Source organism: Trachymyrmex septentrionalis, unplaced genomic scaffold (assembly GCF_001594115.1).
Source record: "Trachymyrmex septentrionalis isolate Tsep2-gDNA-1 unplaced genomic scaffold, Tsep1.0 scaffold76, whole genome shotgun sequence".
NCBI lineage: Eukaryota > Metazoa > Arthropoda > Insecta > Hymenoptera > Formicidae > Trachymyrmex > Trachymyrmex septentrionalis.
This window is the reverse complement of record NW_017305947.1, coordinates 1,454,670-1,463,582: the sequence shown is the minus strand read 5'-3', so window position 1 is coordinate 1,463,582 and position 8,913 is coordinate 1,454,670. Positions and strand designations below refer to the sequence as shown.

Sequence of the window (8,913 nt, the reverse complement as noted above, 5' to 3'; positions counted from 1 at the left end):
GGTTTTTTTTTTTTTTTTTTTTTTTTTTTTGAAAGTAAACTAATACAAAAAGGGACGATACTTAAAGGAATGATATGTGTACGACGGGGCAGAATACGATACATAAAGAAGAAAAAGACGATAATAAAGCCGATACGTGACTTGGAAATTACATTGAGCAATAGAGGATTAAATCGCATACAAACGATCGGAATAGCATCTAATATAATTCAAATGTTATGCAAGCCGTGCAACGTTATGCAATTCGAATGGACAAAAAAGGGAGGCGAAGCTTTTAAAGTTCCCTATAAAAATGCGGGGCGCTCCGCTCGCTCGCTATCTTTATTCCTTACATAAACATTGTGCAAGACTGATATCATGCAATTGCAATAAATAAAGCTAAGAATAGCGTTGATATTTGCGTCGCTCCGCGAGTTCCGTTCGCCTTGTATCGGCGTATACGATGCGGACTTTCTATTTCGCCGATGGTATGAATCAACTTCGCGAACGCGAAGGCTAAAAGAAAAAGAGACGTACGACGTTTTAGGTTTCCCTTCCCCCGCATCCCTCGGTGATAAAGGAGAGTACGCGGGTGTGAACCTGAACTCGGTAGGAAGACTGGAGCGGCGAAAGGTGTATACAGAATACCTCGGATCTACCGGGTGTCTCCTAAAAAAATACGATTCTCCAACAAGATCGCGATAGATTTATTTCCTTTTCAAGGAAATAAATAACAAATCGAAGGACTCTTCCTATACAAAATAAATAATAATAAGTAAGGGGCAAAGTAAGGGCCGACACATTTCTTGAAAATTACACGAAGAATTAACGAAGAATTAACTGTAATATATTCTTCGTGTAATTTTCAAGAAATGTGTCGGCTCTTACTTTGCCCTCTACCTATTATTATTTATTTTCAAGGAAAGTTTAATGGTAGAATTATTGCCAACAGTTTGAATATTTTTCTAGGATTATTGCAACGCGTTAATCGAAAGGGGATGGAAACCGACAGTAGGTGTAATTTCTCGAATTCACACAGTCTACGATTTTTTCACAGATGAAATATATGAATGATTCTGAAAAGTATTATAGAATATAATATTGTATTATAGAAAAAAAAAAAAAGAAAAAAAAAGAGTGAATTGAGATATTTGGAAAATAGACGGAAATTTCATAAATATCGATGCAAATATTACTCTATTTTATTTGTTGCGTAAGAAGTTGGAAGACTTCTTTTGGTGTCAAAATCCGCAGTTGGAATGAGAGAGTTTGAATCGACGATTTCCGGGACACCGTGTATACGCGAGCGGAGGGTACTCTGGTCGATGGCCGTGGCTGCGCTCGCGTCTGCTGCAGAACAGTTTACAGCTGCATACCCGAGCCGGGGAAGTGTGTTACTACTCGAGCGTAACCGAGAGACCTCGACCAATTTAAATGCGCGATCGCCTTCTACGGATCGCCACTGACTCCGATTCGCGGTGTAGATTAACGTCTCTGACTCCGGGCCGCGCGCCGTCCCGACCCCGAGAGGCACGTCAATCCCGAGTATGAAACTTGGCGACTACGCAGAGTGACTCGACACGCGAATAACGGTGCACTTTGTTCCTGGAGTTCGATCGCCCTTTGATCGCCCAAAAATTCACGAATTCGTATATTTGTTTGTTATTCAACAAATTCGAGCTCGGCGTCGTACGAGTACCGATGTACTTGATCGCTATATTATTTATAATAATATAAAATCGATATGTTCGATGTGTAAAGAAAATAACTTTTTATAATAATTGGAAATGATTTTATGATGAAAACGAAATCGTTCCGAAGTGGGCGATCTTGCGAATATGCATGAAAAAAGCATCGTTTTCAAATGTGACTAAAATTAGATAATAAGTAGAAAAATATTTGGAAAGTAGGTCAAAATTCTGTAATAAACTGGAAAACACTGCAAAGAATAGTGACAACTAAATTCTGCGGAATAACTTTTTCACGAAAAGTAGTTCATTCTTAATTTTGTTTTCCTAAAAATCACCAAATATTTTCCACATACATTTCGCTCTTTACGGTCGGTTTTAACTCTTACAGCACAGCTACTTCTTTCTTATTAGTAAGTTTCCGTTTTTAATATTTTTCGTATTTAATCCCATATTTTAGTTTTACTTCTTAATCTGAATCGCTTCAAAATTTTATGAAATTTTATCACAGCATTTTTCAAAGAAGCGAGCGATAAATTTTCGTGAGATGGCCGATTAAATCTCGTTCCTTGCGTGCGAATGTCGATGGATAAAAACGGCGCGCGGCTCTCTTCATGTTTTACAGATTGTCGAATGTCAGTTCTTGGCGAATATTCTCAGTCGATCTTCACGATTGATATGCGATATCTCATCGCGTTTTACTGCGAGAACAGGTGTTCTCGTCCGTGAAAGTGCAAGTGTCACTGTTACATACGCGCGGATCTTCATACAGGGTGTTCCAAAAGTGTCGTCGTTTCGTTTTTCATCGTCAAAGAATTTTTAATTTTCAGTTTGCAATATTACCAACGTTTTCATTTGCAAAATCAGTAATTGAAAACATCTAATTTAATTATTACGCTGCATTGGCGGTGAACTGTAAATAAATCCGATGATTATTATGTGGTTATACTAATACTATTAACAAGAGATAATAATATTAACAAACGGTTAAGAAACATTATTTAAATTACATTATTACGTGTAAAATCCATAAATTGATAGAAAATTATGATAAATTATACAGTTGCACAATTTACGAAAGATAATGTTACAGGTAATAGCTGAATTAAACTTGAACATTGTATACAATATTCGTACATTGCAGAGTGTTACATCAATAAATGTATCACGGTATTGTAAGAAACATACAATAAAATTATTATTAATATTATATATATATAAGTTTACAAAATTAATCCGCAAAGACAATTGCAGTTGAATAACAGACAATTCACATTTAAAATTCGCAAATAAATACAATACTTTCCGTTATCAAAAGTCTTACCGTAATTGTTTTCTACTTATAATTAGTTCTAAATAATCGATCGTTTGAGGTGTTATTTAACTAATGTAAAGATCGTCGACATCAGATAAGAATCGCATACACAGGCGCGTTAAAAGTGTACGATGAGAAAACAAGACCTGCCGATGTTAAACGCGCGGCACGTTTTACGACGATGACCAAAGTTAGTTAAGGCCGTTAAACTAGAAAAATAAACGGTACCGTCACCTCTCGCGCAATCGCGAAATTTATATGCGCGCGTATTTTTATTTCGGGCGTGAGCGTGGACTTTAATTCTTGCTGGCGAAGAAAGAGGAGAGGAAAAAAAAAAAAGAAGAAGTAGCAACGCCGGACTCACTTTATGCGCCACGAGTCGCGTCGTCATTTCGGTTATCGATATTAATTTCACGTTCGCGTGGGTGTTACGTGCGTATTGCGCAGTTCGTGGTCGGTATTTTTCTTCCCTCTTCCTTCTCTCTCACTCGCAGTCTCTCCTTTCTCCGAAGATTACAGCGACCGCCGACGTTGCACTCTGCAACGAGAAATACTTAGGTCGTTCGGAGATGCTGGCCACTTGCTATTCATGTCTTTCATTTATTCCACCGAGACGACGAAATTAAATTTTCCGCGGTTTCTTCTCGTCGGACAAAGTGCGCGCGGAGTACGACATTATTAAAAATAAAACGGTATCCGAGACATTAGAAGCGCGTATGCAGTTTTGTATTAACCCACTTTTCTTCAGGTTTTTCCTGATACCTCGACATTCCGCCTTTTTTTACGTTCTTCCTTGCTGTAAGTAAGACGCTTCCATTATCTACCTTCTTATATAAGTTAATGATAAAATTTAGTAGACCTAGTATAATAGATTGTATCGAATGTGTGCGAGATAAGAATAAAGTGTAAGCCGCGCGAAAAATCTTCTGGAATTAACCTTCGACTACGTATTTTATGCTAGCCAGTTTATCGATCAGAAACTCCAACGAAGCTTGTTTTATTTGCGGCGATATATTTTTATACATGCTGCAACACACTTAATTTTCTACAATTACCATAAAAATTGTAGGTTGCGTATTGGTGCTAAATTATTGCATTTATTTCCATAAAATGCCGCGTACGTGTTTAGAAAATTACAAGGGCCATTTTTATGGGTCTTAACAAAAATAAAAGGCTTTTAATTTCGCTTGCGGAAATAATTGGTAATAATTTATCTAAAATATATAATTTCAGTGTCTATCGGGGATTGATGTTGAATAGTTAATTTTAGCATTAATAAAAATAGCATTGAATCATACTAATATTTATTATGTATCACTTAATTTTTTGATTTATTTACACGTGAAGAACGATTTTGCTGTAGTATTAAAAAATTTATTGGTGCAAGATACAGATCTGAAAATTTTATCGAACCATTAAAATAATTATAGAGGACGCTTGATATGATTGCTAAAATGTCAAAAATGTTTACAACATTGCTCATCATGTTTGAGTTTTCTACATAATTAAGTATTTTGATAGCCCAAAAACGAAATTATTTTCAGATTCGTATTTGCCTAAATTTTTAGATATTTCGGCCAAATCGTCCTATTTGTGTATGTATTATTCAACTATTCTCGATTTTCCATGTAACGCTCCAGTTTAAAAGGATACGGGCCACTTATTTTCAAAAACGTCATTTCGTTCCGCAGAAGAGATATACGAGCGACAATCCTCTACGCAGTCATTTATCACTTTCAATCTTCCGCGGGATTCATTCATCATTTTCATTTTCCGCGCAACATTCATTTACATATCTATTATCTCTATCACATGCTTGTCGCAAGATATCCGTGTCGGCGAGTCTCTTGATCAATAACCCGTTTAGACGTAAACATCCCTGATAGCGATTTCGCATCGACGTCGCATTTTATCGCGGTTCGAAAGATGCGAGAGTGATTTCTTCCCCAGGTGTATCGTGAACAGGCTAAACACATTCTCTTTCGCGGAAAAACATGATTCTGCTGAAGTATCTAAAAATTTAGATGGATACAGATCTGAAAATATATATACATAATTTTGTTGCACCATCAAAATTACTTGGAAATCTCGAACAATGATGAACAATGCTGTTAACAGTTTCGACATTCTGGCAACCAGTTCAACTAACATCCTACATTATTATTTCAATAATTCGAGAAAATTATCCTTTCCACGTTCTGTGGAAAAATCGGCTCCGCTCTGTCAGATACGATACGCGGCCACACAAGTAAGAATTCTTTTCCCTCCAACCTTTCACAGAAAAATGAAAAAGTCTTATCGAATATATTATAGATACAGATATTTCTTTTAACTTTGTTAAAATAGTTTATATAGTCGAAGACGATTATATAGTCTTATCTGAACCTTTCAAAAAAATCTTAACATCCATACTTAGCGACTCCTTTCATCTCTGGAGGTATCATAATTAAGAAAACTTGAAATAACGAAGCGCCGATGATGAGATAGATTATCGGATTCACACGATCAATCTGAAACAAATAATTCCCCCAAAATGTTTCAGATTTGGGAAATTTTGGGGGGATTATTTCTTTCAGATTGATCGTGTGAATCCGATAACCTCGTCGACTCGCAATTTATTTCTGAAAATTAATTCAATTTAAATGACTGCATATTATATAGTAGTTCAACATCTTAACACTCGGACCGGTAAGGCGCTTCGTTATTTCAAGTTTTAATATAAACGGTCCCGTTTCCAATCGTATAATTAGGAAAATGCAGTCTTTCTGGAATACCAGGCAGAGAGAGCTAATAATGCCAGTGAGGGATGTAACGAGAGGTGGGTTCGTCAGGCCAAACAGGCAGGCAGGCAGGCAGGCAGGCAGGCAGGCAGCCAGCCAGCCAGGCAGGCAGCCAGGTAGAGGCACAGGCAAAAGCAGAGGCTGAAGCAGCAAGGCAGGCCACGGGCTCGAACGCGCGCGTTGCGCGCGCGGCACGACGCGGCGCGGCGCGCACGTCCGCGTTGCCGTCCGCGATCGCCCTGGCCCACTGACCTATATTACACGCGGGGTACAGGTCCCGCATATACGAGTCTCGACCCACAAGCGATACTCGGCCGCGTCAAGTCGGAGCGGGCCACGCCGCGGCCGCACGTCGGTACCTGCTTTGCCTGCTCGTCTACCCGCTCGTTTCTGCTTCTTCGTGCGTCAGCGAGACGTCTTCGGCCGTCTTCGGGGCTCCGCGGGAGATTACGAAAGACGTGCTTCTCCCTGCGTGCGTGCGTGCGTGCGTGCGTTGCGTAAGGAAAAGGAATCGCGACGAGGATCAGACGGAAGATGATGACGCTTGGCGGTGCCGTAACACGAGGATATGGAGCGTCGAGTACGTTTCGAGCAAACGGTGATCATTCATTATCTACTTAACGTCGTTCGGTAAAAAGTTTAATCGAGTAGAGCGCGTGGTTGAGCCTCTCTCGCTCGCTCGAGTGTATAGGCAGGATTGCCAAAGCAATGTCGAAGTGTGAAGTTAACGAATGGAACGTTCGAGGTGTTAATGTAACACGACGATGTACGAGGAATATCCACTGTGCACGTGTGCACGCATTGTAGATGTGCGTTTGGCGCAACGCGGATATTTTTGTCAACGTTGTTGCTCCTCGTACAGCATCGGCTCCTTCGCAAGTTTTTTGCGGGAGAAATTCTCGTTGAGTATTTGAAAGATAAAAGATGGAGTTTTTATCGAATCTCTCCGGTTTGTTGAATTTTAATCTCCGAGAGATTTGCCACCTATACTTTTTTATTTCTCTTATAATTTCACTCTTGCGATTCTCTTGAAGTATTTGAAAAATAAGTAATCGGGTCTTACGTATCGTGCCGTCGAGTCTCCTGAATTTTAATCTTGAAAGAGGGATCGTTCACGTATATTTTCTACGAAAGAAGCCAAGACACGAAGTAACCCCCTTCCCCCCCCCGTAGCTTCTTTGATAAAAAAATATACCCCCCTCTCTGTGTGAGAGGCACAAAAATATATTTTTTATTTCTCTCACAATTCCAATTTTAAATTATAGCCTCGTCCGTGCCTCCTGAACCGATCGTCTTTGTCGATCCGCATCCGTGAATGGGAGGCGATTCGAACGTGTCCCGTTTGCGTGAAACACCCTGTACGAGGGATAGGAGCAGCGGGTATTGCGCGCGTAACTTCCGTGATTGCATCGATTCGGTGTGCGGGACGGGCGAGCGGAAGTATGTCAAGGACGATTGGAAGCGAAGGAATCGTGTATAGCACTCTCGGCCGTGCTTCGCCTCGCGTTCGCGCGATTCCTTCGTGATTAGTAGCGAGGTGTAAGGCATTCAATCGAGCCCTATCGAGACTATCGTAGATAGTGACGCGGATTCACCACTCGAGTGTATAACCGAGTATATAACGTGCCCCATCGCAAGTGGAACGAAGGCGCCGCTAAATCGCGATACCGCGCCACATTATCCGACTATCGATACCTCTCGCGATGCTGGCGTTGGTTTACACTTTCCACCGGCGCTACTCCGAACGCGTCGATTAATCCCCCTTCTTCGTCGCGAACGTATTCACGCTGGAAGAAATATATACTCGTAGCCTAACTACGATAATAGGACTGTCGTCATTAATAACGACGACTGTAAAAATATCAAGTACATTCTTCTCTCTATTGATATTTAAAATACATGCGTTTCGTCCTTTGATTAAATGCTTATGTTATTTCAGTAGTGAAGCAGGGAGAGCTTTTGAAGCATTTAGAAATACAAAAGCAACATTGTGATTTTTTTTTTTTTTCTCAACAATCAAGTGAAGTGCGATTTGTCAAGCGCAAGAAACTGTTTAAACGAAGATTCAGTGGATCTTTAATCGTTGACCTGGAGACAATATTCCGCCGCGTATCGGAGAATGCTGGGGGAATATTGCGTCATTCCAGATAACATCGCGAATTCAGGTTTCGCCGCACTGAAACATCACGCAGCACTGTCCGTTCGCGGCTGGCGGTCGTGATGATCGCCGTGGACATCGGGAATCAGCCAGTCCCAGTGATCGCTCACGCGGCGGCGACGGCGCGTCGTGTCGCGAATAAGCGCCGACGCAGTGTAGACGCCCTCCTGGCTGTGCGTGTGTCGAGCTCTTCGTCTATCCGGTGTCTTCGGCACGCGCGTACCGGATCCGCGCCAATCTGTGCTCTCTCTCTCTCTCTCTCGGCTTCGGTAACGAACGCCGTGCGAATACTTCTATCGGCCGACTGAAGACATCGACGCAACTAAACCGCGTTGCGAGTGGGTCCGCTTTATAATAATTCAAAGGAGTAACGAGGAGAGTGCGAAACGGTAGAGCAAAGATATATATCACATTGTTGTGCGAGAAAAATTGGGAAACGATCGCAGAGTGAAGCGACGTGGTAGCGAGGATAATTCTTCGTAGATTGAAATAAAGAAAACCGACAACGAGGTTGTGAAGCCGGTAGAACGTGAATAAACGTCTCCATTCCAACGGTACAGATTCATTTCAATCTTGGTCCAAACTTATTCCTTTTTCGTCTCTTTCTCATTTTTAGAACTAGGAAAGGGCTACGAGGAGTAAACTGGACCGAGATTCAAGTTAATCTAGAAAACGTAGAAAACGGATATATAAGATCGCCGCCAACTGGGTTAAGTAAAAATTTCGCCGCATCTACCTATACCGTCGTGTGCGCCGATCGCGAGCTGCTGTTCCAGCGTGTCCCTGTGTGCGTAACGTGCCCGGCACACGCACACGCACACGGAACACGCACACGAGCGTACGAGCTATCGCGTATACACGTGCACGCCGCTCGTTTAGCGGTCAACATATAGGAAAGGAGAGGTGGGGAGTCTATCGTTGGAGTAGCTTGGACCTCTTCTGGGGAAGGGGAGAACGAAAGGAGTGGAGGCTCTTAGACGTAGCCCGAGAGGG

At 41.4% G+C, this 8,913-nt stretch overlaps 1 protein-coding gene across 5 annotated transcripts in view; it reads left to right on the top strand.

The window, feature by feature from the left end:
• LOC108754122 (nuclear receptor coactivator 3-like) overlaps nucleotides 1-8,913 on the top strand; it is a 163,199-nt gene that overhangs the window by 80,263 nt on the left and 74,023 nt on the right. The gene's annotated exons all lie outside the window — the stretch shown is intronic.